This window comes from Lactuca virosa, chromosome 3, assembly GCF_052849685.1.
Source record: "Lactuca virosa cultivar CGN04683 chromosome 3, Lactuca_virosa_CGN04683_v6, whole genome shotgun sequence".
NCBI classification, from domain to species: domain Eukaryota; kingdom Viridiplantae; phylum Streptophyta; class Magnoliopsida; order Asterales; family Asteraceae; genus Lactuca; species Lactuca virosa.
In genome coordinates this window covers 120,812,067-120,834,364 of record NC_136428.1, presented here as the reverse complement: position 1 = coordinate 120,834,364, position 22,298 = coordinate 120,812,067, and positions in this window count along the sequence as shown.

Sequence of the window (22,298 nt, the reverse complement as noted above, 5' to 3'; positions counted from 1 at the left end):
TTTATTTTAACCATTTCAACAATCCACGATTTCTCTTCTTAGCCAAACAAATGCACTAAGATGTCCTTAGAGAATCAATTGTGATATGGTTTCATAATCACTAAGATAATCATAAAACAAGATACTCAAGTACTCTCCCATCTTTTCAGATTGGAGAAACTTTTATCTTCCTGCCATATTTGATTCTTCTTATTCGTTCTGCCTAACATTGATACTTTTCCAATGTTTCAGAATTATACCTAAAAATGTAAGTATAACCATATTTACTAAGCTTTAGTAAATCATGACGAATAGTCTCATCATTCTTTGTGGTGGACCTGACCAATGCACACTCAAGTGTACCCGATCCCCTAATCCTTTCACTTGACTCACATATACATGTGAACAATGAATTAGTCTTAATTTCCCAAAGATGAAAATTCTCATTCATCATACAACTTGCATGATTCTAAGTTTCTACCCAACTGAAACTTGGGTGATGAGAATCTTTCCTTATTTGGTAATTATGACACTACCACAGTCGAAAGAATCAAATCCATTTTCCAATATTGCTATCAATAGAAACATATAAACAACAAATTCTCACAAATGCCACTGTAAGGATATTTTAAAATAAAATAAAACCTTTTCTTTTATTTTAGAACTTTACGGAAAACCTTATCCTTACAATGCAAATGCATGTGAAAAACTATGTTGTTATGTATTCCTAAGCAATCTATCATAACTCTTTAAGTAACAGCTCAAAATTCTTCCTTTAAGCTTCCTCTTCACTTTGGTTCTTAAAACATCAAAATGTGATCTAGTCACACCGTGTAATAAGAATCTCCAAATAGGAACTTAATAGAGTTAGATAATGGACTTTACCTGAAGTAGAGTCAAAACTTTTGACTTTACCATCCTTACAGACTATCAGGTAAATTTGGCCAGCTTCGCAACCAATGCCCCTTCCTTTTGAAATAGAAGGTTTGGGAAGTCCATCTTCTAATCAAATTTGCTTTTACCAATGCTCAAAATCATTGCTGACTCAGCAGCACCAAGCAAATAGGTAAGATCATTAAGGGTCAAGTCATGGTCTGTCACATAGTAGTCCCAAAGGAACTCACTATGTGACTTAGAAAGTGATTGAACATCCAACTTTCTCAAGACTTTGACACCCAACTCTGCCGGCTTGTCAATACGTGACTTCATCTCCAAGATGTGATCACACATAGACCTTGCTTGCCAATAGGGCTTGAGTGACCTTGAACTTGTTGGTTAGGGAGAATAATTGGAGGGGGTGGGGGAAGTGAAATTCCAAGAGATTTGGGAAGATCATAGATGTCTAAACTAGACATCTACAATAGGAGATATTCAAGTTAGTTGATTTAAGTCCTTAATATAACACCCAATATGAAATATTAAGGCTAGGACCCAACACAATATTTTACAACTTGGAAAAGGGATGCCGTAATCCAAGCTATAAAATATTTGAAGGTAGGCGAATGACGATTCACCAATTTCCACCATGAAAAACGAAATAATTTATTAGGTTTTATTTGGTTTTGAAACTCCTAGATCTTTTGAGATTCATTGAACTTTTCAATGGCATGTTTCAATCTCGATTGTGCCTTCTCAAATTTTGTGACTGGGATGCCGAGGATCACAAAACAAGGTGTGAAAACCATGCAAATTCACTTGGTACCCTTAATATTATCACCTAATCGATGTGCCGGTTAACCACACACGCTCCACCGATCTATGATAAACATTAAGTTACCCTTCGCCACTCTTACTAGTCCATGTTAGTGTGCCGGTTAACCACACACGCTCCACTAACGACTTGGTAAGGTACAAAGTGTAAATTTCATGGGTTAGCACCAAATTCACATTTTCCTAAGTAACTAAGATTGGGAATTTATAAGTGTTTAGTTACTTGGTATTTATCATTAATACTTTTAATGAAGGGAGAATTATAGTCCTGTCAAACCCGTTCGGCTAACGACCCTCCACCAGTTAAGGAAGCGGTGGGTGAGAGTGGACACCCATTAAACTGCCATTTTATAGGCAGTAACCTTATACCCCCCTTACAGACCGGCTTCGTGAATGAGGCCTACTAACGGTAAGACTGACTTTTACTCTTATACATATATATAAATATTAAACCTATAATATTATAATAGTATAAGGGTTGAATTTTAAACTATTAAAATTCTAAGGGTTTAATTTGGAACTAAAGTATTCATGGGGGGAAAATTTACAAATTCCAAAACTTGAGGGCAAGTTTTGAACAATTCAAAAACCTTTTTCAATTCCATAACTTATGAATTTAAAGTAGTTTTAATGAAAACTCTTCAAGTTCCATAACTTGAGGACAAGTTATGGAAGACTTTAAAAAACATTTAAGGAAAAAAAAATAAACTATTCATTTTCATAACCTATGAGTTTAAAGTAGTTTAATGAATAAACTCTTCAAGTTCCATAACTTGAGAACAAGTTATGGAAGACTTTAAAATCATTCAAGAAAATAAGACTCTTCATTTTTCCTAACTTATGGAAATCTTATGAGCTTTAAAGAATCATAAATGTGACTTTTCATATAACTTGAGGACAAGTTACAAAAACACATTTCGTGAGAAACTTTAAGATTAATATGGGTTGAAAACAAATTATCACATAACTTTTCTATTAATCTAAACTAACTCATAAGAACAAGACAATTCAAATCAAACTTTTTCATGAAATTAGCCTAACCATTAAACTAATACAAAACATGAATCTATTGACAATTATCTTTGAAATTGGTTTAGCATGAACATTACCACATCAAAAACAGGTTTACAAGACCAAAAACAACCTAGGGTAATGTTTCTAGTCCAATTCCAGCCTTAAAAGTCGAAAATATGCTGTCAGGGGGTCCTACTCGTCGAGTGCACGAACCAAATCGACAAGTGGTATGAATTTCTTCATGGAATCGGCGAGTTCATCAGTGGACTCGGCGAGTCCAGTGCTCAGACAGCCAAAATTTTCGATTTTTCAGCTATTTCAGCAAGTATAACATGAAAACAAGCCTTGGCTCTGATACCACTGTTGGATTTTGGTATAATACAACATCCTATGGTGCACATACAACCCTAAATACCTTGGACCTATGTTTTCACTAATTATACATGCAAATGGTTTCCAAGGTATTGAACCTATAGCTAGCATGCAATTGTCATACAAACTACATAAAATACTAGATATTGTAACATACCTTTTTGTGTGGCTGGAAGTCTTGATGTATTTGGCCTTAAGAACTTAGCCCCAATAGTGTGGAAGCCTCAAATGAAGTCACAACACATCAAGGACAAAGGTAGGACTTGAGAGAGAATCTCCATGCACTCTAAAACCTTCATGAAGTCCAAGAACATGCACAAACACACTAAGGGTGACTAGGGGGTGGCGGTTTTAGGTCATAACATATGTATTTATATATGTTGAATTCTAAGAGTCATGGGTATAACCCAAACCCATATCCATGGATCTTATGATCCATAATTCATGTGGCCCAACTCTTTATGTATCCATACCTAAACTTGGTCCAACATGGATCATAAGTCCAACACATATAAATATAACTAATTACCATAATTAGTCCCCATAGTTTTAATTAGTCTCTTTTAACCACTAAATTAATTCTTGATCAATACTAATTAAAACATATGATTTCATATTAATATATTATAACTTATAATATAGTAATAAACCATAAATAATCTTCTCTCAAAAGTTCATCCTAACAAATTGTCCTGATGATATGCAACCCAAATGGATCATGCTACTCTCGGGTCGAATACATACCAATAATAGTTATGGGCTTAGACACCTAATCCAACATTATCACCCTATTAGCCAGAGAAAACCCTAATTCGACCTTGTTCTTTCTTGAGTGAGAATAAGAGCTTTTATTAGCAATTTTGGGGTATTTGTGAAGGAATCTAGAGCTTGAAGAGGAAGCAACAAGGAGAGAAGAAGTAGATCTGACATCTACTCTGTATTGGCCATCATCTTGAGGTATAAAGTCGTCACCTTGATCTCTAGTTGACTAGATCCCTTTTCTTGGAAGTAAATGACTATTTTTGGTGCAAAATGGAGTTAAACTCGGATATGGACTTATCCCAAGGATATGGTTCCAGATTTGGACCTCTCTAGGTCCCCAATGACATAAATTTTCTCACTTTATATAGCTTAGCCCCTTTCCATGCACAAAAACCTTGTAAGAAGCCTAGTTTCGAGGTTATGGCCTTGAAGGGCCTTGCATGCACGTAAAGTTTGCAACTTTACGTGGTATCTGCACTAGGAGAGTTTGGATCTGGATTTTGGGACCTTAGATCCCACTGAAAAGGGCTGAACTTGAAAGAGACTGAAGGAACTCGTCGAGTCCCTGAGCTGACTCGACGAGTCAGGGTAGGGTTTACCCGTTTTCGAGTTTCATGGACATTTAATGAACTCGACAAGTCACTAGGTTGACTCGGCGAGTTGATGCGGGATTCAGTAGAATGAAATCGGGAGGAACCCGACGAGTTGCTAGGATGCACTCGACGAGTTGAGGTATGTTGGATAAGGTGTCTAAGTCCGTAACTATATTTGGTATGAACTTGACCCGACCCGGCATGGTCTATTTGGGTTGCACTTCACCTAACAATTTGTATGGCTATACTTTTGAGAATAAGATGTTTATGATCTATTAATATATTATAAGTTATAATATATTAATATTATTTAATTAGTGTTGATCAAGAATTGATTTTGGAATTAATTTAATGATCAAAAGAGGCTAATTAAATATGGACTCTTACATATATATGGATTGGGCTAAGATTTATTTAGGATGGGCTAAGAGTATATGGAAGTCCATGGATAGTCCATGGAGCTTTTAACCCATGGATCCTAGGTAAAGGAAGAGTCATGGGTATTAGGGTGTAACCCTAATCCTCCATACTATATAAAGAGGTCCTTGGTTCTAGAATTGGCATTAGAGTGTGTGAGAAACAAGGGTGGGCCGATTTTAGCAAGCATCATATTCTCTCAAGTATTTCCAAGTTGTTTTGGGTGATTTGTGACACCACTTGAGGCATCCACACTATTGGTGTTAGGCTCTAAAACTCCAAGCAATCAACCACAAAAGAAAGGTATGTTATTCTACTTAAAGTTTTAAATTACAAGTACCCCATACCGTGCTAGTTAGGTTGTAAACCTTGGAAATCAAATTTGCATGTATTTTAGAAAAAACATAGATTCAAGGTTTCTAGGGTTGCATGTACACCATAGGAGTGTTAGAATGCTCAAAACCCAATAGTGGTATCAGAGCCTAGACTTGTTTTCTTGATACTTGATGCAAACTTGTTGAAAAAGCTCAAAAATCTGCTATCTGCTGCATGAACTTGTTGAGTCCATGGGGGGACTCGACGATTCCATGTGATAATTCATCCTACTCGTCGAGTAGGTTCTTCCACTCGACGAGTAGGAGCCCCTGAATGCAGATTTTCGAGTTTTGCTGCTGGAAATAGACTAGGAACATTACCCTAAACTGTTTTGGTGTTTTAAAACTTGTTTTAGTTGGTGTAATGCTTATGCTAATCCATTTACAATGGCTAATATCAATATTCCATGTTTTATATGTGTTAATATGATTCTTGAAATTTTGATATGAATGTTCATAGGAATTCTTTGCTGAATTGTTTGATGATTGCTTCTTGATCTTAATGCCTAATGATGGAGTCCATAACTTGTCCTCAAGTTATGGATAACCAAAAGTCACTTCTTTAAAATTGTAATTAAAGAATAAGAGGTTACATAAAGTGAAGAGTCTTTACTTTAATGGACCATTAAACCCATAAGTTATGAAATGAAAAGTCCTGAATAGTTTCAATACTTTCCCTCAAGTTTGGAATTTGTGAAGTCTCACACATTAATACTTTAAATTCCAAATTGAACCTTAGTTTTTTAAAAGTTTAAAATTCAACCCTTATACTTATATAATATTAAAAGTTTAATTATTATATATATATATATATATATATATATATATATATATATATATATATATATATATATATATATATATGTATAAGAATAAGTCGGTCTTACCGTTAGTAGGCCTCATTCACGAAGCCGGTCTATAAGGGGGTATAAGGTTGTTGCCTATAAAATGGCAGCTTAATGGGTGTCCACTCTCATCCACTGCTTCCTTGACTGGTGAAAGGTCGATAGTCGAACGGGTAGGATAGGACCTTAATCCTCATTAAAAGTATAATGAAATTATAAAGTAACTAAACCTTTATTAATTCCCAATCTTAGTTACTTTAGGAAAATGTGAAATAGGTGCTAACCCATGAAATTACACGTTGTACCTTACCAAGTCGTTAGTGGAGCACGTGTGGTTAACCGGTACACTAATAAGGACTAGTAATAGTGGTAAAGGGTAACTTGATTTTATTATAGATCGGTGGTGCGCGTGTGGTTAGCCTGCACATCGATTAGGTGATAAAGTTGAGGGTACCAAGTCAATTTGCATGGTTATTCACACCTTGTTTGTGATCCTCAGCATCCCAGTCACAAACTTGAGAGGGCACAATCGAGATTCAAACATGCCATTGAAAGTTCAATGTATCTCAAAATATCTAGGAGTTTCAAATCCAATTAAAAAAACTTAATAATCTTTTTCGTTTTTTATGTTGGAAATTGGTAAATCGTCATTTACCTACCTTCAACTATTTTATAACTTGGATTACGGCATCCCTCTTCCAGTTATAAATAGGTTGTTGGGTCCTAGCCTTAATATTTCATTTGGGTGACTTATTAAGGACTCTTTATCTAATAAAAACTTGTCTTTCTTTCTTTCAGATGTCTTCCAACACTGCTACTGGCTCTAACCCTACAGGCTCCTTTTCACTAATGAACTTGTGTGGGAAAGTCCCTTTTGATGGTTCCAATTTCAATGAATGGATTAGGACATCAGTATGATTACTCGCTATGAGGGGAAGGAGTATGTTATTGACAGAGAACTGAAGGTTGTTGATGAGTCGACTGCTACTCCTGAGGAGGTTGCTGAGTACACTACCCATGAGAAAGATGCCACTAAGGTGTCTTGTATCATGTTGGCCACAATGACAGCAGAACTCCAGAAATCCTATGAAGATTTCTACCCTTTTGAGATGCACCAGGATCTGATGGATAGGTACCATCAGAGTGCTCGTCAAGAGAGGTATGAAGTCATTTCCTCCATGATAACAGCTAGGATGAAGGATGGTGAACCCATCACCGGCCACTTGCAGAAAATGCAGAGGTTCGTGGACCGGATATTGAAGCTTAATGTGGACTTCCCTGAGGACATGTCGATTGACATCATTCTCCATTCCTTACCTCCAAGTTATGATCAGTTTCGCATGACTTATCATATGAAAAAGGAGGAAGTCACACTCAGCAAACTTCAAGGACTTTTAAGGACCGCTGAAAGTGGCCTTAAAGGTACATCAGCTGTTACTCCTACTCCTACTACTGCCCCTGTTCTGGAAATTGGGCAAGGAAAGGGAAAGAAGAGGAAAACCCCTTCGAAGGTTACCAAGGGAAAGCCCCTTGATGGCTCTTATTCAAGTGGAACCAAGAAAGGTTCCATTCCTCCTTCTTCAAACCCTAAAGAAGCACAGTGCTTCTACTGCCAGGAAAAGGGGCACTGGAAGCGAAGCTGCCCTAAATACTTGCAGGATGTAAGGGATGGGAAAGTTAAACCCACCCATGCATGTATTTATACTATATTGTCTAATAACTCATTGCGTTCTAACTCTTGGGTACTTGATACAGGTTGTGGTATTCACATTTGTACTGATTTGTAGGGCCTAAGAAGATGTGAAGAAGTGGAGCACGGGAAGATAAACTTAATCATGGGCAATAGGAAAGCATCACCTGTGACCAAGATTGGAGTTTATTCTTTATTGCTTAATAATGGGTTAACTTTAGATTTGAATAAATGTTGTTACTCGTCAGAAATGGCGATAAATATTATTTCCTTTCATAGTTTGTACAACAAGGATTCACATTTTCATTTGATAATAAAATTGGTGCTATTGATGCTTTTTATAATGATGTGTTTTATTTTAAAGCATTACCTTGTGATGGTGTATATGAAACTGTGTCGATTGTAGACAGCTTAGGAAATAATGTATTTCATATTGATTCTTCAACTACTTTGGATAAAGCATCCTTGTGGCATTGTCTTCTTGGACATGTCAACAAGAAGCGCATAGGCCAACTCCAAAAGGCTGGAGTTTTGGAATCATTTAACCTAAACTCGAATGATAGTTGCAAGTTTTGTTTACTTCGAAAAATGACAAAGTCACCCATCATTGGTTCTTGTGAGAGGGGTGAAGGTTTGTTGGACCTCATACACACAGATGTGTATGGACCCTTCAAAACCGCCACTATGGATGCTAATCGCTACTATGTGACTTTTACTGATGATTATAGTAGATATGGATATATCTACTTAATCAAGCATAAGTCAGAAACCTTTGAAAAGTTCAAAGAGTTCAAGCAGGAAGTGGAGAATCAACTGGGCAGGAACATCAAGATTCTTCGATCCGATCGGGGAGGAGAGTATCTTATTATTGAATTCCTTGATTATCTTAAGGAATGTGGGATTGTCTCACAATTGACACCTCCTAGGACACCACAACTGAATGGTGTGGCTGAGAGGCACAATCGAACCTTGTTGGACATGGTTCATTCCATGATGAGTCGAGCTTCGTTACCAATCTCATTTTGGGGGTATGCCTTAGAGACTGCCGCCCATATCCTTAATCTAGTCCCTACCAAAAAGGTTGCCAAAACACCTCATGAGATGTGGACTGGGAAAGTTCCTAAATTAGACTACATCAAGATTTGGGGTTGCGAGGCTTTCGTGAGGCGCGAGTCTCACGACAAGCTCGAACCTCGAAGTGAGAGGTGTATTTTCATTGGCTACCCACAGAAATCCTTTGGTTATCTCTTCTACAGACCCATTGAGAATGTGGTCTTTGTAGCTAGAAGAGGAGTCTTTCATGAGAGAGAGTTTATAAGCCAATGAAATAGTGGGGGGCAAATTGACCTTGAAGAAATTCAAGAGTCAAGTGGTGAAGGAACCTCAAACCCTAGTAATAAACCTGAGGAGGAAACTCCAGTTGATCCGACTGACGAATCCATATCTCTGAGGCGTTCCACGAGAGTTAGGAATGCACCTGAGCATTACTATGGTTTTCATATTACTGCGGAAGGTGATACGCTTATCAGTGATAGTACACTGGTAAGTCTGGATGAACCTAACAGCTACACGGAAGCCATGATAGGCCCTGAGGCCGCTAAATGGAAAGAGGCTATGGACAGCGAGATATAGTCCATGTATGACAATCAAGTTTGGAACTTGGTTGACAATGTACTAGGTCGTAAGACAGTCGGGTGCAAATGGATCTTCAAGAAGAAGACCGACATGGATGGTAATGTACACACGTATAAGGCGCGGCTCGTTGCAAAGGGCTTCTCTCAAACTCCGGGAGTTGATTATGGGGGTGTTTGGCTTAGCTTTTTAGAGGCCAAAAGTCCTTTTTGGAAAAGTTGCAAAAAGTCAGGTTTTCTTGACTTTTCCAAAAAGTTCATTTTTACTTATATCCAAATCCAAAAGTAGCTTTTAAAATGCATTTGCCAAACATCTTTTACCTTCTATCTTTTCCTAAAAGGACTTTTAGCCTCTAAAAATCTAAGCCAAACACCCCCTATGATGAGATCTTTTCACCAGTAACAAAGATTAAGTCTATTAGGGTTATGCTAGCCATTGCTGCATTTCGTGATTATGAAATATGGCAAATGGATGTCAAAACCACTTTCCTTAATGGAAAGTTGGCTGAGGATGTTTACATGAATCAGCCAGAGGGTTTTGTCGATGCTAAATACCCTAATAAGGTGTGTAAGGTTGAGAAATCCACATATGGATTGAAACAAGCACCTCGCAGATGGAATCTTTGCTTCGATGAGAAAGTTAAAGAGTTTGGCTTTTCGAGGAGTGAGGATGAGTCCTGTGTATATGTTAGGGCTAGTGGGAGTATAGTTAGTTTTTTGGTATTGTATGTGGATGACATACTACTCATAGGAAATGACATCCCAACCTTGCAGGAGGTTAAGTCCTGGCTTGGGAAGTGTTTCGCTATGAAGGACCTTGGAGAAGCTGCTTATATCCTAGGGATAAGGATACTGAGAGACATGAGTAAAAGACTAATTGGACTTAGTCAGAGTACCTACTTGGATAAATTGTTGAAGAGGTTTAACATGGAGAATTCCAAGAAAGGGGAGTTACCGATCCGGCACAATGCTAGACTGAGTAAAACTCACAGTCCGAGTACAGAGGCTAAGATAGCTGAGATGAGTCGATTACCATATGCGTCCGTTGTTGGCTCGATCATGTATGCTATGACTTGTACTCGTCCTGATGTGGCCTTTGCTTTGAGCATGGTCAACAGATATCAAGGAAACCCTGGCAAGGCTCACTGGACTGCGGTAAAGAATATTCTCAAGTACCTACGGAGGACTAAGGACTGGGTTCTTACCCTTGGTGGGAGTGATGACTTGAGAGTAGTAGGGTATAGCGATGCTAGTTTTCAGACTGATAGGGATAATTTCCGCTCTCAGTCAGGCTGGGTCTTTACCCTAAATGGAGGAGAAATTACTTGCAAAAGTTCCAAGCAGGAGACAGTAGACGATTCTACTTGTGAATCAGAGTACATAGCAACAAATGAAGCAGCAAAGGAGGTGATGTGGTTGAAGAACTTCATTGGAGACCTTGGAGTTGTACTAGCTATACAGGAGACTATGGAGATTTTCTGTGACAGCAATAGTGCGGTCACCTTAGCCAAGGAACCAAGAGATCATGGTAGATCCAGACACATTGACAGAAAATATCACTTCATAAGACACAAGATAGAAGAAGGACTCCTCGTGGCAAAGAGGGTATCGTCAGAAGAGAATCCTGCAGATCCCCTCACGAAGGGACTGACTAGGGTTAGGCATTTGCAGCATGCAAGAAGCATCGGGCTGAGGGACGATATTAGTTTTAATAATTAGATTTCTGAAACTTGTAAAATGTAATTGACATTTGATGATTAAATAAAAGTTGTTATTTATTTATGAGTAAAGTGTTACTATCCTATGTAGATCGTTTACTATTGTTTCAAGTTTGCATGTTTTGACTTCCTGAATAATTATTCAAAACTCTCGACAGTCGGTCATACGTTGGAAGTAGGTATTGAATTAAGAATGTCATGAATTTGGCTTGTATGCAATGTCTAAGGTGCATTAGACATTGCAATGGTTGCTACAGCATTCATGAGTACTCATAAGATCTGAGTATTGGATTAAACCCACACTCACTTGTATCACCTCATGGAATTTATCTCGAGTGATCGTGAGACGGTAATATCATATATATCTTCAAACCTAGAGATATGAGTTGTTGACTATCAGTTGGTTGTCCATTGGTTGTACGAAAACGCATCAGTAACATGATGTCATAAAACGTACTTTTGTGCATAATTCAACTAGTAGTTAGTACAAGCATATGAGTCAAAGTTTATCTGTTCCTTCTAGTAATAGAAGCGATATCTGGGCCCCTCGATTATTTGGTTTTGGCTTATGTGTTGGGCCCGGTCAGAACCTGATTGATGTGTTCAATTTAGTTCTATGTCAAACAAATCAGAGATCGAGAAACAACTACTGGACAATAAGTATGACATTGTTCCATGTATTTGTCCGGCTGATATCTTGAGAACGGAGGATTATATGATCACTTATCTAAAATGGCACTTCATAGTTCAACGGAGTTTTAAAGAGCTACGATTGCTGGTTGGTTCCTGAAGTTATACTTGCAACTATAGTTATCAGACTTATCCAAGTGGGAGACTGTTGGATAAGGTGTCTAAGTTCGTAACTATATTTGGTATGAACTTGACCCGACCCGGCATGGTCCATTTGGGTTGCACTTCACCTAACAATTTGTATGGATATACTTTTGAGAATAAGATGTTTATGATCTATTAATATAATATAAGTTATAATATATTAATATTATTTAATTAGTGTTGATCAAGAATTGATTTTGGAATTAATTTAATGATCAAAAGAGGCTAATTAAATATGGACTCTTACATATATATGGATTGGGCTAAGATTTATTTAGGATGGGCTAAGAGTATATGGAAGTCCATGGATAGTCCATGGAGCTTTTAACCCATGGATCCTAAGTAAATGAAGAGTCATGGGTATTAGGGTGTAACCCCAATCCTCCATACTATATAAAGAGGTCATTAGTTCTGGAATTGGCACTAGAGTGTGTGAGAAACAAGGGTGGGCCGATTTTAGAAAGCATCGTATTCTCTCAAGTATTTCGAAGTTGTTTTGGGTGATTTGTGACACCACTTGAGGCATCCACACCATTGGTGCTAGGCTCTAAAACTCCAAGCAATCAACGACAAAAGAAAGGTATGTTATTCTACCTAAAGTTTTATATTACAAGTATCCCATACCATGCTCGTTAGGTTGTAAACCTTGGAAATCAAATTTGCATGTATTTTAGAAGTCAACATGGACCGTTAACCTTGACTGTTGACCTTGACTTTGAGAAGGGTTGACTCTGAGGGTAATTATGTGATTATGACAAGTTAATCACATGTTGGTTATAGGCAGTTGAGGAGGAGCAGTGCGTGGGATACATCTGATCTTAGCTATTCAGCTCAACATTCGAGAGGTGAGTCTCCTCATCATACCAAAGGGTCTAAGGCACCAAGGCCTGCCCATTTTATGATATGTGGTATCCTAACTGATGTTCTATTATGTGGAATTTTAGTTGGTATGAGCTAGGAAGTATGCTAGTGGTATATGTGGTATGTTGTATGGAAGACCATGGGAGAGCCCATGACACTTGGATGTAAGACCATGTGGAGAGCCCATGGCTTTCCTATTGAAGACCATGGGAGAGCCCATTGCAATTAGGTGTAAGACCATGTGTGGAGCCCATGGCATCCTGGAGTAAGACCCTGGGAATGAGCACATGGCATCCCTATTTGTTGTATGCATGGCTTATGTGATATATATGTAGCTTCTATAGCTAATATGATATGTGTTATGTGGATTGTGTGTGGGGTATGCTATAGGGAACTTACTAAGCGTTAGCTTACAGTTTGTGGATTTGTTTCAGGTACATCTGAGCCCAAGGACAAGGGCTAGGTTTGATAGTGCGGCGTGCACTCTTTCTCAGTCGCTAGGGGCACTCTGATGTTTTAAAATAAAAATTGGTGTTGTTATGAAACTGAAAAAAATTGTATTTGTGATTACATGATTGATGGAACGTGTTTTGGTTAATTAAAAATGAAAAATTTTTCTTGAAAAAAAATTGGGTCGTTACAAGTTGGTATCAGAGCCTTGGTTTGAGGGATTCAGGCACACTCTTGGGTGTGTCAGGACTCAAACTAAGGATATCATAAAATTGTTTTCAAAAATAAAATAAAAGTTAAAAATTTTAAAGGATGGAAAAGATGAGAGTGCAACGCGCGTGATCGACCGAGCCAAGTAAGTAGTTCCCCAATATGATTAGCCATGTTATACTGATAGTTGAGCTATTATAATCGTATGGATTTTGCTATGTGTATGCTTTTAAAATTGTATTCGGTTAGGACCTTATAGCCTAAGAATGATTGATTTGGCCTTATTTCATGTTCCTTGTTTGGTTGTGGTCCTAGGGTAGAATCTCTTATTCGAAAGTCTATTTGATCCTTTTCTAAGTATAATTTGCATGCATAAAGGCAACCTGTTATGATTGGTCTGATTGATGTGAGTAGAGAAAATCTTAGGATAAACTCAGATTTGAGATATGTGATAGTCTGTAGGATATGATTTATTTTTTGAACGAATTAGAGTTAGCAGGTAGAGCCTTGGGGAAGGTACATGTAGGTGTGGAAGGTAGTATTGGGCCCGTACTACTGAAAGCACATGACCTGCACCCGAACCAATGTTAGATGTGTAAGCTCTAAGGAGGACTGGTGTGAGAGAATCCCCCAATTATGTATCCTAATTATTATGATTCATGACATTTCAGTTTAGCATGGTGGTGACACGATTTGGAGGAGGAGGATCAGGATCAGGATCGGGATCTGGATCTGGATCCGGGTCAGGCAGTGGTATTGAGCCCATTGATGAGAGGCTGCACGAGCTCATTGTAGTCGAAGTGATGAAGGGCATCCTTGATGCTACCCCAGTGATCTTTGGGACAGTCAAGGAGGGTATGATGGAGATTATGGAGGAGAGGCTCAGGTCATTCAGAGCCGAGATTGTTGCGGGCCAGGTCGGGGAATGAACTCCCTCGTTCCGGGAGTTCAAGGCGTGCGGGACGCCAGAGTTTTTCGGGGTCAGGGACCCCATTGTTAGCCGACGCTGGGTGGCGGATATTGAGAACGCCCAACACACGAGTTCTTGCCCTGATGCAGCAAATATGGGTTTTGCTTCATGTATGCTGAGAGACAGAGCCCAAGATTGGTGGGGAGAGGAGACCAGCCAGGTGGGAGCAGCCGGTGTGGCTGAGATGACATGGGCCGAGTTTGTTCGGCGATTCAATGCTGAGTTTTCACCACCTATTGAGGAGCAACGGCTTGTGAGGGAGTTTCATGACCTTCAGCAGACCACCGAGACTGTGGCGGAAATCACCGCCAAGTTTCGGGAATGAGCTTTGTTGATCCCACAGTACGCTACGGATGAGGATATGAGGCGGACGAGATATCTGTAACGCCCCGATTCGTATTAACATTGTGGCTTTAATTTTCAAGTTTCAAGGTCTACTCAACAAGTTTGATCCCTTACTTGTCGAGTAGTATCGAGTTTGGGACGCGGGTTTAAGTAACCAACTCGCCGAGTCGGATGAGTAACTCGACGAGTTGGAGCTGGAGGGTGAAACCCTAATTTCCGGGGTTTTGCACCCTATTTAAAGAATCATAAGCCTGCTTCAGCCTCTTTACAGTCCCTTGAGAGCTCAGCAAAACCCTAATTCGTGTGAGTGTACTCCATTTGTATTCTTAAGCTTGGGAAGAGTATTTTTGGTGGGAAGAAGCTTAGAGATCAAGTGACTAGGAGCAAGGAACGTGTGGAACCATAAATCTACCTCAGTTGGCATCCTTTTTGGAAGGTATTAAGCCGTTATCCTAACCCCCTTTTCATTCTAGATCTATTTGGGGTGGATTTTAGGGCTTTTCTAGCTTATTAGGAAGCCTTTCTTGTGTTTGAGCTCAGATCGGAGGTTGCAACCTCATATCTGAACTCTCTTGGGTCTCTAAGTCCATAAAGTTTCCATCTCTTGCAAGAATGAGACTCTCCTAAGGTGTAAAGCTCCATTAGAAGCTTAGATTGGTCATTTAGAGTCTCTAGGGCCTTGCATGCACGTAAAGTTTGCAACTTTACGTGATAAACATGCCTTAGAAGTTTGGATCTGCAATATGGAGTCGTTGCATGGCTTAAAAAGTACCTGTATGGATGAAGGTCTGAAGGGACTCGGCGAGTTGCATAGTCAACTCGGCGAGCCACATGAAGATGGTCCTGTACTCGACGAGTTGGATGAACAACTCGGGGAGTCCGATGAAGATTTCCTTGGGCTCGGCGAGTCAGTCGAATGACTCGACGAGTCGGATAGGGTTTCTCCCAACCTTTGGACATGCATGAACTCGACGAGTTATAGGGGAACTCGACGAGTCAATCAAGGATTTCACAACTTCTCGAGTTCAGGAAGGACTCGACGAGTCGGTGAACTACACTCGACGAGTCGGGTCAACATGGACTATTGACTTTGACTGTGGACTTTGACTTTGACCAAAGGTTGACCAGTCGACCTCTGGGGGCATTTTGGTAATTTGGAAATTTATGGAAAAGGGTTTTATGGTCACTATAGGTGGTGGAGTTCGTGTTGGTGATTCGAGAGTTGAGCCTATCACTTCTGTGCGACATATGGGAGGTGAGTTATCCTCACTATATCAACAGGGTCTACGACACCAAGGCGGGCCCTTTATGATTTACATCTTGGATTAGGATCGTCGATATGTTACTGCTATGTTAGATTTCATCCTGGTTTAGGATGGTTGCTATGTTAGATTACATCCTGGTTCAGGATGGATGCTATGATTATTGCTATGCTAGATTTTATCATGGTTATAGGATGGTTGCCATGATTAGTGATCTGTTAGATCTGCATGTTTACTCGTTTATATATATGTGTACATGTTTGTTGGTTTGGGGAAAGGGTTGGGCGGACCGGGTAGACTGCAGGCCCGGGCCCGGCAAATGTAGTCAGGCCGAAGGCCCAGCGACGGGTCCGGATAGGCTGATAGCCCAGAGGAGGGCGGTCCAGACGTGCCGAGGGCTCGGAGAGTGGTCCAGATAGACTGAGGACCGAGATTCGGTCCAGTCAGACTGATGGCTCATTATGCATGTTGTTTGCTATTATGTTATATGATACGATTATGATTGTATGTCGTTGGTATTTTGGGGGTAACTCACTAAGCCTTTGAGCTTACATTTATCGATTATTGTTTCAGGTACTTCTGATGATCGCGGGAAGGCAAAGGCGTGATCGTGCTGTTCCTCACATTTTATGATTTGATTCTGGGATACTCTGACAATATACTATTTTGAAAACAAGTTTGTAATAATCATGTGTTTTGAAATGTTTTAAAAAGTTTTAAATTGGCTCGAATTTTATGGATGTTACAAGTTGGTATCAGAGCCTTGGTTTGAGTGAACTGGAGGAAACACTCAGGTGTCTCCAGTCTCAAACTGAGGACAAGGTTATAAAACGATTTTCTTAAAATGTTTTCAAAATAATACAAGGAGGATGCAAGTGTACGATCAGCCGGAGCTTGCGGATAGACCCCAAGATACCTTACGGGTTATTTGAGTTATGAGATATGATTAGAACAACATGCTAGTACTAGGCTAGGTATCTTCGGGAATTGCATGATAGAATTTCCTGATTATATGATGTCTGATAGCCTAGGGTTTTCCTTATATGAAATTGACATCATTACTGTAGTTGCTTAGTGTATGCATCACGATTGTTCATAATTAAGATCTTATAGCCTGAGAATGTTTGGTTTGGCTTTATTACCCGTTCCTTGTCTGGTTGTGGGCTTAGAGTAGGACCGAGTATTCAAAAGTCTATAGGCTCCAGCGTTATGTATGGTTAGCATACACGAGTGTTGCAGGGTTGGTGGAAGTTTCATGGATGGGTAGCTTATTTGGGATGAGTCCGCCGATTACGAGATATTTAGCCTTCCTCTAGGAGTGAGGCTTGAGTGCTCGCTATGATTATGTATGTTGTTGGGGCGTTGTGATGATACTTGAGACAAATATGGGTAGGTGTGGAAGGTATTATGGGCCCGTACTACTGAAATCACAGGACCCATACGCGTAGCAAGGAAGTCACAACCCCTAGGGTTGTGTCGGGAGTTGGTTCCCAGTTCTTTGTATGGATTATCTGATACCTTGTGTTATGTTTCAGAATGGTGATGACTAGGTGCTTTTTGACTAGATCTGGTTCTGGATCAGGATCAGGAGAGGGAGAGGGCGGACAGGGGGTGCCGACAGCGACCGAGACTATCGGCCAAATGAGGCCAGATGATATGGATGACAGGATCCGGGAGATCCTGCATGATGAGGTTGCTGCTTTGTTCCGGGCCGAGTTGCCGGAGATGTTCGGGTCTATTAAGACCGCTGTGGTGGAGTATTTCGATGATCGCTATGCAGCCCTCACTTAGGCGGCTGCCGCAACAGCTACAACGGCTGTATCGGTGGCAGGGTTGGGAGCCAGACGGGCTTTCAAGTATCGGGATTTCGACAACACGAATCCCCCCACTTTTGATGGGACTCGGGACCCCATCAAAGCCATGAGGTGGCTGTCTGACGTGGAGGGAAGTTTGATGACTGGGTCGTATTCAGACGAGCAGAGAGCTGCTGTTACTTGGGAGTAGTTCAGGGATATGTTCCGCGCTCGCTATATTCCTCGAGTCGAGCGGGAACGGTTAGCTCAGACGTTTTTGGAGTTGAGACAGGATCGGGTGACGGTGACGGAGATCACCCGTATGTTCACTGAGAGGGTGATGTTCTGCCCAGAGTTTGCTTCTGAGCAAGCTCAGATGACTCGTTATCTGAGCATGCTCAAGACGGATATTGGACAGTTTGTGGCGACTCAACGTTGTGATACGCTTCTGGAGTTACAGGAGGCTGCTAGGCGGCGGGAGCTTGAGATTGAGTTACAGCTGAGAGAGCAGGGTCGGGCCTCGGCACAGACGCAGTCGGCGCCAAAGCGGTCTAAGACCGCTGATTCCAGGACAGGGGGACATCAGGGCCACACTTGTGGCAAGTGCGGAAAGGGGCACATGGGGGTTTGTAGGTCTGGTAGTGGATGCCGCAAATGCGGCCAGGAGGGGCATTTTGCGAGGGATTGTCATCAGACGGCCCCGGTTCAGGATATGAGGATCTGCTACCACTGTCATCAGGTTGGTCACGTGAATACCAACTGTCCACAGCTTGCAGCCAGGCCGGCACAGGCTCCATCGCCGGCTACATTGAGGATTACTGACGAGAGTCAGGGTCGAGCAGTGCCCCCGAGGGCCTAAGGGCGTGCCTTCCAGCTTACAGCGGAGGAGGCTAGGGCAGCACCAGATGTGGTTGCTGGTATGTTTCTATCCTCTATCTCATTTATTATATCTGTTTTATGCTTATCCGTTGTACCTGTGATTAGGCACGTTTTTAGTGAACTCATTGCCTGCTTTGGTTTTATTTGACTCAGGGGCGAGTCTGTCTTTTGTATCTCAGCCCTTTAGTAGGGAGTTTGGTGTGCCAGTGGGCGAGCTAGAGTGTCCGTTGCGAGTCTTTATCGCAAACGAACACGAAGTTTCTGCTTCTTCGGACTATCGAGGGTGCGAGTTGGAAATCTTCGGAGTGTCCTTTCCGATAGATTTGATACCGATTCCCATGGGGGAGGTGTGCGTGATCGTAGGGATGGATTGGCTTAGCCATTTTGGTGCCATGATAGATTGCGAGGGCCAGAGAGTAGTAGTTCGAACCCCAAGTGGGGGAGAACTGATTGTTTATTGCGAGGGCACAAGAGTGGGTTCAGGGTTTTGTTCAGCTGCCAGGTCTTGGCAGTACATTCAGCACGGGTGTGCGGGTTATCTAGCATACATGGTTGATACGCGGGCCAGGGAGCAGGTTTCAGTTTTAGAGGTTTCGGTGGTCAGAGACTTTACCGATGTGTTTCCCGAGGAGTTACTCGGAGTACCTCTGGAGAGGCAGGTCGAGTTCAGGATTGACCTAGTGTCTGGCGCGGCCCCTATCGCCAAGGCGTCGTACCGGTTGGCACCACCAGAGATGCAGGAGCTGTCATCACAGCTGCAGGAACTGTTGGGCAAGCAATTCATTCGACCTAGCAGTTCCCCATGGGGAGCACTGATACTCTTCGTCAGGAAGAAGGATGGTTCGCACCGAATGTGCATTGATTACCGGGAGTTAAATAAGTTAACGGTGAAAAACCGTTATCCACTCCCGAGGATAAATCATCTTTTCGATCAATTGTAGGGTGCGTCTTCGTTTTCCAAGATAGACTTGAGGTCTGGGTATCATCAGGTCAGGGTCAGAGAGGAGGACATGGAGAGGACTGCGTTCCGAACTCGTTATGGACATTACGAGTTCGTGGTGATGCCGTTTGGGCTCACCAACGCGCCAGCAGTATTCGTGGACCTGATGAATCGGGTCTGCAGACCGATGCTTGATCGCTCTGTCATAGTGTTTATCGACAGTCTTCAGACAAAGGACAGTTGGTACCCAGATAATTAACATAAACTTTATCAGAAGGAAAATCATCATCATCATTTATTTTAAATTAACCACTCTCTCATCAAAATCCATTGAAATCGTGCCATTAAAAACATATATTTTCGTTTTTGCAGTTTTCATGAAAGACCTGCCTAAAATAATAGAGTTTGTATCTGATATGTCTAAATTACCTATGTCTAGAATATAAAAATCAGCGGTTAAGATCAAATTATTCACTTAGACAAGAACATCCTCCAGTACACCTTTTGGACGTACCGTCGAGTGGCCGGCCAAATGGATAATAGTCCAGGTCTTTTGTAAGGATCCCAATTTTAGTTTTTCAAAAACAGAAAAGGGAAGGACATTGACTGAAGCTCCTAGGTTAAGTATGGATTTTTGAAAATTATGGCCATCTAACTTACAATGTAACATTCCAAAAATCATAGAAATTTAAATTTTTCAAAAGCAACCATTACCCATAATTGTTTACAAAAAAAAAACCATTGTTTCAAAAGTAAAACTCATATCAGAGTGTCAATAGCATGAAAATAGGAAGATGTGCACGATCTGGCCTGCGCTTTCCCACGATCCTCTGAAGTACCTGAAACAATAAACTGAAACTGTAAGACAAAACTTAGTGAGTTCCCCTAAAGTACCATCACACAGCATAACAAACAAAAGCGTGCAAATATGAGCCTTTAGCCTGACTGGACCACCTCGTAGGGCCTACAACCTATCTGGACCGCTCTACAGGCCTTCAACATGACTAGACCACCTCGCAGGGCCTACCACTTATTCAGACCGCCCCAGGTGTCTTGGACTTCAACACAAAGCAAGACCGCCTCACCCCAACCACAAGATGTCGACATATGTAACAAATAAATATAAAAATAGATCCATCAAATACAGATAATCATACGAATATACTAATAAATCCATATACTAGCGTAACACTATCCTATAACCAGGATACATAATCTAGAGCGCTGGCATTGGTGCCTTCTACCCACGAGTACAGTGAGGAAAACTCACCTCTAACTCCGACGAGTAGCAGATAAGTACACAACACCGAGTACAATTGCAACACCAACTCTAGTGATCACCTAAACGAAACTAGTGACCTAAGCTTAGTTAATAATCCCAAAAGACCTAAAATACCCAAACTACCCTTAGGTCAACCTTGGTCAAAAGGTCAAGGTCAACAACCGGCCGAGTCAACCCAACCGAGTACGTTGGGTGTACTCATCTGTACGGGGGGCATACTCCTATTGACCAAGAAGTTGAGGGTTTGACCACGTACACGCTGCGTACCATTTGGTACGCCTAGCGTACGCACCTGGTCACCTCAAATTCTTATTAAAAGCTTAATACTTCAAGTCCTTATGTCCAAATCCAGATTTAAGCCCAAAATCACATTATAAGTCATAAAGTTTCCAACTTCATGACTTTGCATGGCTAAAAGTGCTTAACACCAAAAACCCCTAACTTCTTAATCCATTAGGACATCCTAGCACATGAATGGGTAAGAACTAAGAACCAATATCATATTTATATGCCTCTAGACATCTCAATACGTCTGAAAGGACTACTTGTATGGGTTAAGTATGCCATCCTCATAAAGGTCAAGACTTGGGGACCAAAATGCTTCAAGAATCAAGAGCTAACAAGATCTAAATAAATGCAAGCCAAATTTAGAACTTTATACCTCCTGGAGGTTTCTAGATAGATGAGTATTCCAGATCAAAAGCATCTTCAACCTTCCAAGGTGATTCTACTTCCTTCCTTCTCCTTCAAGGTCACTAAAATGCACACCAAAGGTCAATAATGCTCAAAAAAGGGACTAGGGTTTGCTAACGTCGAGTGAAGTGATGGAGGTTGATGAGAGAAGAGACTTGGAGGCAATAAAGATGTTTAAATAAGGTCCAAACATTAAAAATTAGGGTTTAGGATCCTGCCACGTACGCCCAACGTACGTGCTCCACGCCCATTACTTACAAAAATGCCACTATGGGCCATTTTGCAACATTTCTCATAGACAAGGGCTAAAATGCAATAATCTCCAAACTTAGGGTTAAAATTTGGAATTACCTCAACATCAGGATGTTACATACAAGGAATCGATAAAACTCTCAGATCCTTACACTTTGGAGGTAAACCCTTTTGCAAAATAGCTGAAATGTTTTCGCCACCTTTTAATGTTAGGTTAGTTTTAAATCTTTTCTTTGAATCACATAATTCCTTTAAAAATCTGGCATAACAATGGATATGTTTTATAACATCTAAAAGTGGAAAATTTACCTCAACCTTACGAAAAATTTCAGTAATATCCTCGTCCTCGCGCTCGTACTTCGTACTCTTCAATCGTGATGGGAATGGTACAACTGGCTTGTACTCCTTCAGATTCGGCTTGG